The following is a 13931-nucleotide window of genomic DNA, read 5'->3' on the forward strand; positions in this document are numbered from 1 at the left end:
AGCAACGAATTGTTGACCTCGTCTAAAATGTAGTTTATCTTCCATCTCTCTCTGCTTTTGTTGTCAAACATTTGCCTACGTTCCCACTACTGAACCTCGGTTCCCAGAAAATTATTGCTGCCTTCAAATTCCAGACCCCTGTTAACCGTTTTTACCGTACAAGCTCTATCGTAATCCCAGAACCTTGTGTTTTTGTCCTGGTGCAACAAAACCTTCAGGCTGCCCCAGTCTTCCGTTCAGAAAGGCCAAAGGTTTTGCTCTCTTGACCTCATCTTTTACCCTAGCATCTAGTCTCCGCGATGGTACATTTTTATTGTATTACTAGGACACTTTTGTCTGCTCTGCAACAATGCTCTAAACTCCTCACCGGTTGATTCGTCTTCTGCTTGATGATCTATGTCTGTTCCTTGCGCTTCTGGTTCCCCATCTTGTGGCATCTCATATATGTTTTGCTTGTATTTAGGGCAGCTTTTCTTCGCTCGAGTGAATCTCCCACAACCCCCACCGACCTATTGACCTAGATCCTGTCCCTTCCTGAATCCAGGATTCTTTATCCTATAGCGTTGCCATGCTAGCCTACCCAAGACTTCACTCCGTGGCTGAATGTACCTCTTACCTAGTTAGATTTAGCTTGCCTGCTGATTTGAGAGCAACTCCGAACTCCCGCTATTGGAGCCTTAAAATTCTCTTCGCTGATGGAGAGAGCTTTATTTTACAGATTGCTCGAACATTTTGAAACCCCGAATTTTTAATATGAACAACAATCAGAACTTTGATTCAACCGTTTTTGTGCACATGTACCCTTTCACATACCATTACGAGTAATACACAACGGCGGATTAAGGAGGAGAAGGTTAGTTACTTTGAACATCGAGCCCACAGACATACCTAGGGTTCAGTGAAGAAGGACAAGTTATGTAAAATTAGGTACATGTTGGAAACCAGAAGCCGCCGTCCATATCAAGCTCCAGTGAGCAGCATATGTCAAACGGCTTGGGGGCAGAAAAATTAAGAAAAATACTATTAACAAGCAGGATGGAGGGTAACCGGCTGCATAGAAGTGACTGAAGCAGAGGACAATCTGAGCAGACGTTGCCTAGTATTATCAATTAGGGAACGGAGGCAAAGAATTCAGGAGGCCTACCTTCAGCTTCCATTTGTAGCCTGAATATACTCTGAATTTTGCTGTTGAAAATAGTCGTTAGTCTGTGAAGAAGAAGAAATGTAACTCATATCAACATACTCAACCAGTGTAAGCCCTCCGCCTTGATAATCTCGTCACGGAACCGTTCATTGCAGCTTCTGTCGTCACAAATGTAATGACTAAAATTATCTTGGAAAGCATCACGATCATCAAGGAACAGGCAATCTGGCCCTTCGGATCGTTTCGGAACAGTGTACAGTAGAAGGTTTAAGTCTCTGTTTTGCCAGTTCCTCCTCGATTTCAAAGGTGGTTGTTAACAGCATGAATGTAGTTATAGCTGAAATAGAGAGAAACTAACACCACCCTTTCCGTGGTGAAAAATTGCCGGAAAATTCCAAACTGAATACCAAGTCCGCCAGGATATTTAACCTGGTGGGTCATCGCTTGTAACGATAACTACGAGAAATAGGATGATCAACAATCATCCAGAGTGGCCGAAGACGACCTAGAGAGAAGAGCTATCCCAGAAACCTAAAAAGTTGACGAAATTAACCGTGAAGCTCCGCCCGCAAAGACTGAAGCTAGATCAAAGTGCTCGGTTGGCACTTTCTTGCTTTTGTATGTGAACAGCACATTGAAAGTATATGCCACTGACAGTTAAAAGTTCCAAGCGTTTGTTAACATTTTCATTATTCCATCAGGCTATCACCGGCCTGATACCATGACGATTTACGAGTCAGATACTCGTGGAAAAGTTGCTAGGAAAGCTGAGTTGGCAGTTGATAAGTCACACATTGTAGAAGGACTACAATTCCGTCACTAGCTATGCACTACACCGGCCGGCGGATAGGTCGCCCCAGAAACACATAACGCAGAATCGCGGAGAAGAAAGTCAACCTTTTTTGGAAACTCTAGAGCGAGCCTAAATACTTTTCAGTAAATCAACATGGGGTAAAATGGTCACCATATATGAATATAACAATCAGTCTTTCAATTCTGTGGTTAGGGAAGGGTGGCATACGTAGGATAGCTAAGATGCCTTAAAGGACGCGTTATATTTCACTGCATATCAACGAAAAACTAAAGCCATACAGAGGAACAATCGAACGGCCCAATGTCCGGGAAGAACCTGACGATAACGGCCGGAGGCCTATCAACTTCGCCAACAACAAGAGTCATCACCATGATTTGCTCATTCTCAAATTTATAAAATAATGGAAGAACATACCATCAAATTGACTACCTATGTGTTGAAAAATCTGCTAGATCGAATGTTATCAATAAGAGTGGATCAAAATATAGATGTGGCAAAGCTAAAGTCAACAACATTAAAAGTGGTTGAACTCTGAAACATTAAATTGGAGACAGACCGGTTTCCCTGAGAAGTGAACTAAATAAATCCCGCACGGTACTCAAAAGAACACCGGAGATATCGTTAAATGTCTTCCACGAATACCAATCCAGCATAATAGAAAGGGCGGATACAACACTGAACATGTGAACAATTTTGTTTACTAGAGGTGAAAAGTTGCTGAGGATTGGAATGAGGGGAAGGAACTATAGCAGCAAATTATTGGAACCGACCGAACATACTTGATCGTCCTTCCGTTACCGCGATCAAAGAAAATGGCTTAGAAAATTGAGCTACGAATTTACCTCCTTTCTCTATATCGGTGACGAACATGCGGGCTGGCCATGGCGTCCGAAGAACCGATTGATACTTTCGCATGACCACTTTGCCAATCATTTGTCCTCCCCAATCAAAGAGACCCGTGGCAAATACGATTAAATTTAGTCCTCTCAATTATCCGCCACTGTATGAGGTGGTCATTGGTCTCTACGTTCACGGCTCACTATTGTTTTGACGCTTTTGTAATATGTAACCAATCCACTGCAAAGATCACAACGGAATGTGATAAATTTGTAGATAATTTATTCGTTTGAATTTAGGTTGGATCCAGGTCTGACACAAGTTTCTCGAAGCTGATTGGCAGGCATTACCTATACTTCTAGCACTAACAGTATCTACGATTTCTGTTCACGTTTCTTTGCATCATCCGAAGTATCCCCCCCCCCCCAGATCTACAAAAAGCCCTTAGGTCGAAAATGGTGTCACCTGGACCATCTGGAAGAGTAATGGAATATCTCTTGTATTTGCAAAGGATATTGTCAAGACGTGATTACATCCGAGCGCTTTTCAAATTAACTTTTTCCTATTCTATCTTACTAAAGCGATTAAAGTCGGAATTTAAAGTGTATCTATTTTCAGTTATTTATGCAAATTTTTACACCAAATCCGACATTTAAATTACTTCTTAAATTAGGAAATACGGTTGTCTTCTTTGGGCATATTCAAATGTAAACAGGAAAAGAAATGAAATCGCAGATTAATTTTCTTCATTGACCGCGATCAAAGTCAGGGCTCTTTACCAGCCCCCCATTAATTAGCATTATTATGAACATTAATATTTCTGAATTTTAATATGCAAATCTTCATCAGTTTCTTTTGGAGTATTATTAGCCATTTCAGTGTTTACTAAGATTAAAGCATGTTAACACGTCTTTGTCCGACGCGAAACTATCTTATCTCACAATATTTTTTTAATCTGTACTATTTTTGATAACCCACAATTCCATTCAATTGATTATTTCCCAATAAAGTTGATATTATGTACTCATTCTAGACCCATATTGCAGTGCTTTAAGTGGTAATCACTATCGTCTCGTATCACTAACCTACCATATGGAATTTGGGTTATACCTGCATACCCACATCATTCGCTAAAAGATAAATTATATTGACACTTAAATAGTTATTGTTGGAAGAATATCTCCATTGTATCTTCTTGTTGATCCAGAAAGTGAACTATGGAAAATCCCATACAACCAGTTTAACTAGTTCTTGGGGTAAATTGAATGCATTTTTTTACGATTTTGAGTGGGTATAGTACGTACTTCCAGATGTGAACATATTTATGTCGCAGATAAGGATAGCAGGCCTGATAATTCATTGTAACTTGTTTTTCGATTGTGGTTTAATGATGAATTCTATTCTATTCTATTCTATTCTATTCTATTCTATTATGAATTCACAATAATCAAATATGCGTGCGGTAGATTAGAAGATCATTGCGATTCGGAATTTGAAAATTGTACATACCTCACCGTAACATACCATAGTCGTGTCTCTGTCTGACGAAAATGGTTATCTTCTTTGGAAGGTATCCCCTTTAGCGTAAAAACATATTGGTTTGACATGCCAAGGCTTACAAGTTATGGAAAAATGTTTCCGTATTAACCTCTATTCATACTTACATACTAGCTAGTGACATGGCCACCACAAAGGGTATCAGCCACAAAAGTACTCCTCCATATATTCGCTGTGAGATTGTTCATACTTACCAGCAGCTAGTGTTACGTATCCAGTATGGATCGTGTCAGCCACAGCATAGGTAGGATTCCCAGCTTGAATTTGTATGGTGAAAGAAAATTATTACGCATGTACGCCATTTGGGGCATTCTGTGGAAAATGAATGCATGTAAAATTAGTATAGTATTTATCCAAAAATGCTACTTTCTGTATGACATTGTAACCATTCGTTCATTTATCCAATTTGTGAAGAATGAAGTGAAGTTCGCATTGTACTCTATAGATTGGCCTCCAACGGAACAATTGCTAGACAACGCATGCGCATATCTATGCTTCTTCGTCTCCAGTGGAAACGCTTTTCAATTTGACTACTGGAGCACTCTCCAGCATGGGGAAAATATTCTTTGGAAGAATTCCGACGAGTGCTATGCTGTGTTTGGGAGGATAAGTAGGAATACTCGCATAGTGAATACATGAAGAATATTTTTGTGTCTGATACGCTCTGTGTTGAACACGGTAATTGCTGGTACGTATGAATAGAACTTTACACAAAACTTTTCCTGCGCTAGCAAAATTTTAATAAGGTCGTATGTTATATAAGGTCAGAGTTGCATGTCATGATTCGTGCGCAAAGGATGGACCTCTTCTACAACCACGCATCCTCTGTCGCTACGCACCGTTACCATGCGATGGAATATTTTCTATGAAGAATTGAAGAGTTATTCACTATCACTAGCGAGCAGCAAAACATGAACTTTTCTTAATCCCTGTATAAAGAGTCATTGCTCCGAACCGCGTGTAATTTTTCATCAGCATCATCATCATCATCAACGGCGCAACAACCGGTATCCGGTCTAGGCCTGCCTTAACAAGGAACTCCAGACATCCTGGTTTTGCGCCAAGGTCCACCAAATCGATATCCCTAAAAGCTGGCGTCCTGACCTACGCCATCGCTCCATCTTAGGCAGGGTCTGCCTCGTCTTCTTATTCTACCATAGATATTGCCGTTATAGACTTTGCAGGCTGGATCATCCTCATCCATACGGATTAAGTGACCTGCCCACCGTAACCTATTGAGCCGGATTTTATCCACAACCTGGCAGTCATGGTATCGCTCATATATTTCATCGTTATGTAGGCTACGGAATCGTCCATCCTCATGTAGGGGGCCAAAAATTCTTAGGAGGATTCTTCTCTCGAACGCTAAAAATGTTTATAGGTATACATTCAGCCTAAAATGTAAGCTAATAACATTTTTGTAAGGTTTTGTGTAAATGGAAAACTTTAGCAAAATAAGCTTACTATCTGTGTTTTTGTCTATCTGTCACACACGAACAATGATTGATTTTCAGAGTCAGTCCCTTCTATGAGATTTTAGCATACTTTCAGTCTATTACATGCTGGTGTCCTAGGATTGCTCCAGTCTTGCTCCAAAGCTTCTAATTCATCACTCCCAATAAATTTTTGACGTTCTAGTGTTTGCCATCGGCCCACTGAGGGGATTTAATCCTATGCAATGCCTGAGTGTCAAATTCTTCTCGAAAATCTAGGATCATTCGATCCCCACTAAGGTAACCTAAATCTCTGCATCTTGACGTTATTTCTTTGATGAGTACTTTCGCATCCTACCTTGTGCCTGCGTTACCTAGCAAACATAAACGATGTAAAAATCTGTCTTTAGCAGGCAGACAATCGAGCTTCGCCAATGGAAGCAGTCGTAGGCGGTCAAAGGGTAGTATAGGTTCCAGGATGAAAAGTGGATTGGTACCCACAACGGAGCATAAAACCTGGGAAACGCCTGCTGAACCAACACCAACAACTCCACTACCAAACCATATCCATACCATACCATATCTTTCTTAGTGAAAAACTGCAGGCGGAGAAGGATAAAGGCGAATCTCCCTAGCCTAATAACGGACAGCGAATGATTCAGTTAACAGTATCGCATGAAATTGTTGTTGGAAGTACCTGGTTTGCGCGGAAAGCGGCCCACAAACAGACGTGAGCCTCTCCAGACGGGACCACTTTCAATCAAATTGACCACGTGTTGATTAAACGCCTTCACCTTGATGAATATCAGAACATATAGGGGAGCCAATATAGTCTCGGTTCACTATCTCGTTGGCATAGTGCTCCGGGCTCGAATTACAACACCACCTACAATCCCCTCTGAGAATCTATGGTAGAAAATGAAGATAAGGCACACCTTGCTTCAGCTGGAGCTGCAGCGTAGGTCAGGACGCCAGACAGCTTTTAGGGATATCGAATGGGTGAACCTCAGCGCAAAACCTGCGAGTCGGGAGTTACTTACTAGACCGACTTAGACCGGATTCCGGTTGTTGGGCCATTGATGATGATGGTGCTGGTTGATACCAAGCAGAGCTTTACGGAATACTTAGAATATCCATGTTAAAAAGTATTCAATACTACCACTTCCCTTGCAAAAATGTTGTGAATATTGATGAGCTAAAACACTGTCAGGAGCTGCTTTTAACCGAAGTGATGAAATCGATTCTGTTTTATGCATTACCTGTGTGGGCAGGGCCGTATACAAACCCTCTGAGGCGAAAGCAGGTGAATTTGGTTTACTGACTGATGACTTCGAGCAGTGGTGCACTGCTGTTTAAAAACACATCAAATTAGGCAATACTGATGGCTTGCATGATCCCAGTTGACTTGAGTCTGGCGGAAGCAATGGTTGCGCTGTACTTTATAGGACGTATGGAGGGGCATATAGAATGCAGTGACGCTGTAGAGACAGAGTCGAGTGATCTCTGGGAACACAGATGGGGGGATTCTACAAACGGTCGCTGGACGCACAGGGTAATTCCCAACATGAGGGCGTGGCTTGAACTGAAACATAGGGAGACCAACTACTACATTACCCAGGCGATATCTGCACCGCTTTGGATTAGATGTTTCACCGATTTGTTCTAGATGCCATCGCATACCGGAGAATCCAGAACATGGGATGTTTTAGTGTTCTAGGTTTGCAATGGAAAGGAGAAATCTTGGCCAAGCGTTAAGCTAGACCGTGATAATATTTGTGGAGATGTTGAGGTCTAGGGGAAACTGGCTTACATAGAAAAGCAGCATGGGCTGCTGAAGGAAGAAAGCAGAAAGTAGAAAAGGCAAACCCACCCCGCGAAGTAATACCTAAATGGTGGGGGAGACTTCAGGTTGCTTTGTTTGTTAGTGAGTGTGAATCCCACACACTTCAGATTAAACTCCGAGATTCGCGTGGTGAAACTGGAACAGATGGATATTTCTACGATTTTCCGCCTCTATGCACAAACACAAGAATTATATGAATTATATATAAGGAGCAAAAAACGCCTGGCCCCTACTATGGTCGCGCTGGTGCCAGAGCAGAGGAAGATTTTCCTCTACTCTGGATGAAACCGCAAACCGCATAATTACCTTTTATTATTCATTTTCGCGAAATGTATCGCTGATTGCGTTACTGCTGGTAATGGGAGCATTTATTTTATTGGCTTGTATACAACTTTGCTGGTAACTATGGCTGGAATTATTGATACTAAGCAAGCAACTGATTACTTGATGCACCGACGGATCCCTAACAGTTCATGGGAAATGTACTTGAAACCAATGGATAAGCACACTAGCATATTCCAGGTAGAAATATACGCTATAAACAAATTCGCCTTCTTTAATCTCCAATGGAACTATGGGTGGCAGAGCATTGCCAACCAGGTGAACTCTAAACTGGTATGGGAATGCCTTGAGAGTCTGAATACGCTTAGTTCGCACAATAAGGTCTGGATACTCTGGCTTCCAAACTATGTTGGTTAGAAAACAATGTGGCCGCGGATCAACTGTCCAGCAAGGAACCAGGGATCCCTCTACACGGGCCGGAACCCTTCTGTGAAATCGAAAACAGGTTCGTGGCTATTACATTACAAAATTAATAGGAACGGCTGGGGGAATGACTCGCCGAGTCTACCAGTCTAGGGTGCTTTTGGGGAAGCACGAACCCAAGCGCACAAAGGACTGTTTAAACCTCACCAAGAAGAATATCCAGATTATAATGAGAATACTCACTGCTCATTGAGGACTAAACTATCTCCCGGGAAAGCTACGGACGCTACCTACATCAACCATACAAGACTTTAAAGCCAGCATTAAAAAAATACTGATTTCCTCCAATTACCATGAGTAAGTAGCAATATTTGTCCTTGACTTTTTAAATTGGAAGCTTACTCCTTGAATCAGATTAACTACAATTTATTGTTTATTGATTGATTAGGATTTTCCAAAAGATTATCATCTAACAAGTAAAATCAGTAATAGTTGTACTTTTTCCGGGACCTATAATTAGCAATATGTATCATGAATTATAATCTCTAATCTTGGGGGTCATCTGGTAATACAATATATTTATAATGGAAGCTAGTACGATTGATGAATGGCATAATGAATCAACAATATTAGATTGGAATGGAATGGAATTCCCGGAAAAACAACTTTAAAGTTCCTTTGTTTAACAACGTATGTCTCATACACGTGCCTAGATTGAGAAGGACGTCTACCATTTTTTCACTACAGAATAGTAAAAACAGTAAACTTTGGAAGTTTATATATAAATCATATATTAATTTAAATAATATAAGTGGCATATGTTAAGCGTCATCCTTAGCTAGTCGCCAAGTATTACAATCTTATGATATTCTCCAGATCTGTCCGAAATTGTCTATTTGAATTATAGTCGTTGACAGCACATTCCGACTGGATTAGGGCTTTGAAACCTGTTAGAGAACTTCATTCAAGGCTGTAAAGGGGTATGTAGATAGTGGCCGTTCAGAGGAGCCTAATTAGTGCTGTGGTGTCCGTTTTGATGCTAGAAACTCCTAAGACCATGACTGCTGTGATAAGAGCAAGGGGATCAGTATCCAGCCGCCTCATATCTTCAGAGCCAGTCCATAGTATTCACGAAGGACGCACCTTATCCACCTTCTAACAACAAATCTTTATATCGTCCTCAAAGAATGGTTTATCTAGTGTCAGCAGCCTGGCTCAAGCTATAGCTAGGCGAGGAAAGGTCTAAGTCTCCACAGCTTTAGCAATGTGAATTATAAGGCGTTCTTATAGGCGGCCCAGATTGTTAGCCTTCGCCGTCGGAAGTCAGCGCCTACTAATTAGTGCGAGCAGATTCCGTAGTCATTGGCACGGAGAATATAATCAAGAGACTGCCGAAAGCAGAATCCCATTTGGCTTGTCCATCAACCTACTTATTCCCCTCTATGCTCCTATGACCGGGAAGGGAAGAGGAAGCTGACTTTGAGTCGGCCGCCCAGATTGTTCAGCGTGACCCTTCCCAGCCCCACCAACTTGGAAGAAGTCGCCGCTAAATTTATGGCCGCTGGTTGTTGCTTAGAATGACTACATTACGTTTGGACTCGAATCATGCCTCAGCCACCGACAGGCTTCTGTATCCCCAGTACTTCCGCTTGGAATACACTGGAGACCGTACGACTCGGCTACGTGGAGAAAATACCGCACCGACTCTACGAACCATCTTTGATTCTATAAATAAAAGTTCAAAACCGCTCCTGTTTATTCCGCTAGAAATTAATTCTTTGCAAATATGTACATTTCGGTTACCACTTGTCTCCTTCCTAAGTGCTTGGGTTTGGATTCAATCCATCCTGCGGAAGGCGACAAGTAGCCGTCGAGATATGAATATTTGCAAAAAATAAATTTCTAGTAGAGCAAACGAAAACGGTTTTGAATTTTTTATTTATAGTTACATAACTTTACTTAAACGGTGTAAACGCAGGTTTTTGTTAACAATCTTTGATCCTTTGTTGAAAATAACTGTCTCGTAACCTGCATCACATCACCGGTCCTCCTTAATCTTAGTATATTACTATAATTTGTAGTAATTGGTCGGAACCCCCCCCCCCCATCGGAAGTTCATTCTAGTACCACGAGCATTACAGGTTATATAGAGCATAATCCTAGGAAGTTTGGTGAAAATCGCACTATTATTAAAAAAAGGTGTGTGGTCAAATTTTCCGCTTCTTTGCAAATTCAAGACTTTGAATGTCAATATCACTTGAAAGTGGACGTTTTTACACACTATATGCATATATTAAGTGGTAGATACTAATGGGACAAATGCACACTCATATGTGTTCATAAAAGGAATACACAAAACCTTTCATGCCTTCCGGTTTCCCAACTTGTTTCATTTAGTTTCAGGGAGCGATATTTGGAGACCCTTGTTTTTGTTTGATTTGTACCGATATACCTGACACCAATAACACCAAGTTGTCGGCACGTTACCACTTTCACCCCAATCCTGTCCAATATGCGCAGAATTGCGCCTCACTATCAACAACAACAACGAGGAGAAGAGTATCACCCTGTGTGTACCTCTCATAACTCTAGTCAAGCATCCACCCACACAGAATTTCGCCTCACTATCAATAACAGCAACGGGGAGATAATATCACCCTGGGGTGTACTTTTGCTCATAGCTCTAGTCAAGTGTCCACTATCCAAAACATACTCGATTACCCTGATTCTTAGCATGGATCCTACCCTATGTTTAAGATACCTCTCCAATCCTATTCTGGTTAGAGCTTCTTTGATGGCTCTACTAGTAACGTTATTGAATGTTCCATCTATATCGTCTATATCCAAGAAGATAGCCAAGGTGTTTTCCTCAATTGTGTTAATTACCTCGTGAAGAGCGATTTTTGCTGATTTGCTTTAGAGGTTTGACTTTGAGAATGGCGTTTTCTCCATAATGGTGCTTAACTGGATATCCAGAACTCGCTCTTTATTACGAAAGAAGTGAGGCTGATTGGTCGAAAGTCCTTAGCGGACTCATGGCCACTTCTATTCGCAGAATTGCTGTTTTGATAATGCGACACGAATGCGTGTGAATATCTTCTGAATAAGGCTTTGATTCGCAGTCCTTACGGGGAAGGCATCTGAGCTATCAGCTCCAGGGTCTCAACAGAAGGTCCCTTCGACCTTTAAGAAAGTATGTTCAAAAATATACTAATATGCTATTCTAGCCCTCATTTTAATATATGTATATCGGTATGGGAATAGCTAGGGGCATCGTCATGATTTTCACAGAAACGAGTTTTGTTTAAAGGATTCAGAGGTTGAACCCCATATACAGTTTTAGCAAAGTTCTTTATCTTCAAATTCAATTCTGTTCTATTCTCTTACAAATAAAAAATTCGAACCCTTTCATTTACTAAATATTTTTATTTTTTGCAAACATGCATATTTGGTAAAGGAAATGGTTTGTATTTTTTTAATTGTCCTTACCTCCGAGTTGTCACAATCTCGGCAGATGCAGGAAATTACCTAATACTAGTGATAAGTGCCAAGGATTTAGGTTCGGCCGATCCTACCTACAGGGCGCTGGTGGTGGCGGCCGGGAGTAGGTTAGTGGATGAATCCGTCGAGAACTTCCGACAACACCGAGCGCGTATGCAAAATGGTGTACTTCTGCATGGTTTGAACCAGACTGTATAAGAATTCCAGGAGATCAAGGGAAGCCGTGAAGGATTTAGGTATCTGGCAATAAGTTACAACCTGCCGGTCTAAATACATGCTGTAAGCAGAACTATCAAGTACTGCTTCATATCGGTAAATCGGACATGTTCCCTTGATCAGCTTATGCTTGTATGCAAGGTTTTTCTGAATTATCTTACATAGAAACATTATGCTTGTTCGTGTATTGAACCGGTGTCATTACAGTGTAGCCAGCAATGAGATGGTCCAACGTCTGGAACGTTCAGCTCTTTCATTATGAGTTTTTATTAGCTCGTATGGCGACCATGCCGTCCTGAATGGCACTCATGAACCCCTTCGTCTCAGCAAAGAGCTCCCCAGCACACCGCCATCTGCCAAAGACAATTCACGTGTTTACCGTGCATTGCCTTCGACTTCCGTTCATCGATCCGCTCTTGATACGACTTAACCGCACTCAGAGGATCGAAAGATCGATCCTTCCAGTTAAGTAGAGCCAGCCCACAATCTATCATATAAGTACATCAACTGTGTCAGCTCACACTTGGCACGTTGGCCATATTTTATTGCCAAACCATGCCCTTTAGCATCTATCAGTAACCAGGAAAGGGGGTTCAGCGGCATGCAGAAACCGGGAAAATGCCTCTCCGTATACGGAAAAGGGAGGGTCTGAGGTATTGGTACCCTCAGAGGAGCGCACTGATAAGGTGTATGCCAATTTTCCATGACTGTTGTCAAAAACTTTATTAGTTTGGGATCAATGCGATATAGATGAAGGACATCGATTAGCCAAGTATGCGGAACGCTATCGGAAACCTTAGAATAATCGATGATGCACCCAACGAGATTTCTTTGGCATCCTGGGTTTCCTTGTGCTACTATTACGGAACCGATAATGAGTTGCACTTTGCAATCCCTTAACCCGACTCAACAGCCCTTCTGTTCCTCGAACAGAATGTTGTTGTCTGAAGGTGAGCATTAACTCTTCTACTAATAATGAACGTAATGAATTTATAGAGGGTTGGTAAGAAAATAGTCGGTCTTCATACCCGGTAGAGAGGTACGGCGGATGCCTTCGGGCGGTAATCCATTCAGTATGCTGGGCGGGTAGCCCCCAAAGTCTCTTCTTCCGCTTCCGCTACTAAAAGTGCCCTGTCTGGCTGCTCAGTTGGGATTCGTTGAGAGATCTGAAAAAAAAACCGCTGGTTCCTCGCGTAGGTTGCATTCTGGACATGTCTGGAGTGGCTTTCGTCATACTGTAGAAGTTTCAATTACGGGTGTCTCACTGGGAATATAATAGTTCCTGTAAACCCTTTGCACTTTCAAAAAAGAACGAAAAAGCTGACTGACAGTTTCGTCCAGGGCAGAGGAAACTCATCAGACGCTACCTCACCTCTGCCCTGGGAGCAGCGTAACCGAAAGTAACGACAGATGGTAACCGTTCCACTTAAATATAATGGCAAACACTTAATGGGTACGAATTATATTCGAGTGAAATCCGTCATAAATCCAGACCTAAACCAGGCCGAAGTAAAGTTTTTGTTGAAGATGCTGGGAGTCCTAATTCGCACCCACTTGGTGACGGACCGGACCAATTGGGAAGCAACTTACTTCCTCTTTTGTAGTCCACGGACTCCTATTTTTTAGTTAAACCCAAGTTTTCAAAAAAAGAACGAAAAAGTTGACTGACGGTTCCATCCAGGGCAGAGGCAACTCATCAACTCAATACAATTCGCACCCATTACGTGTTTGCGATTATATTTAAGTGGAGTGATTACCATCTGTCGTTACTTTCGGTCACGCTGCTCCCAGAGCGTTTAGATTAGCTCCTCCCTCTTGATCGTTTTCGGCGACTCTCGATGGTCTTTTGGCCATCGACAAATCTTAGTCATTTCAAAAGTT

Source organism: Hermetia illucens, chromosome 5 (assembly GCF_905115235.1).
Source record: "Hermetia illucens chromosome 5, iHerIll2.2.curated.20191125, whole genome shotgun sequence".
Classification (NCBI taxonomy): Eukaryota; Metazoa; Arthropoda; class Insecta; order Diptera; family Stratiomyidae; genus Hermetia; species Hermetia illucens.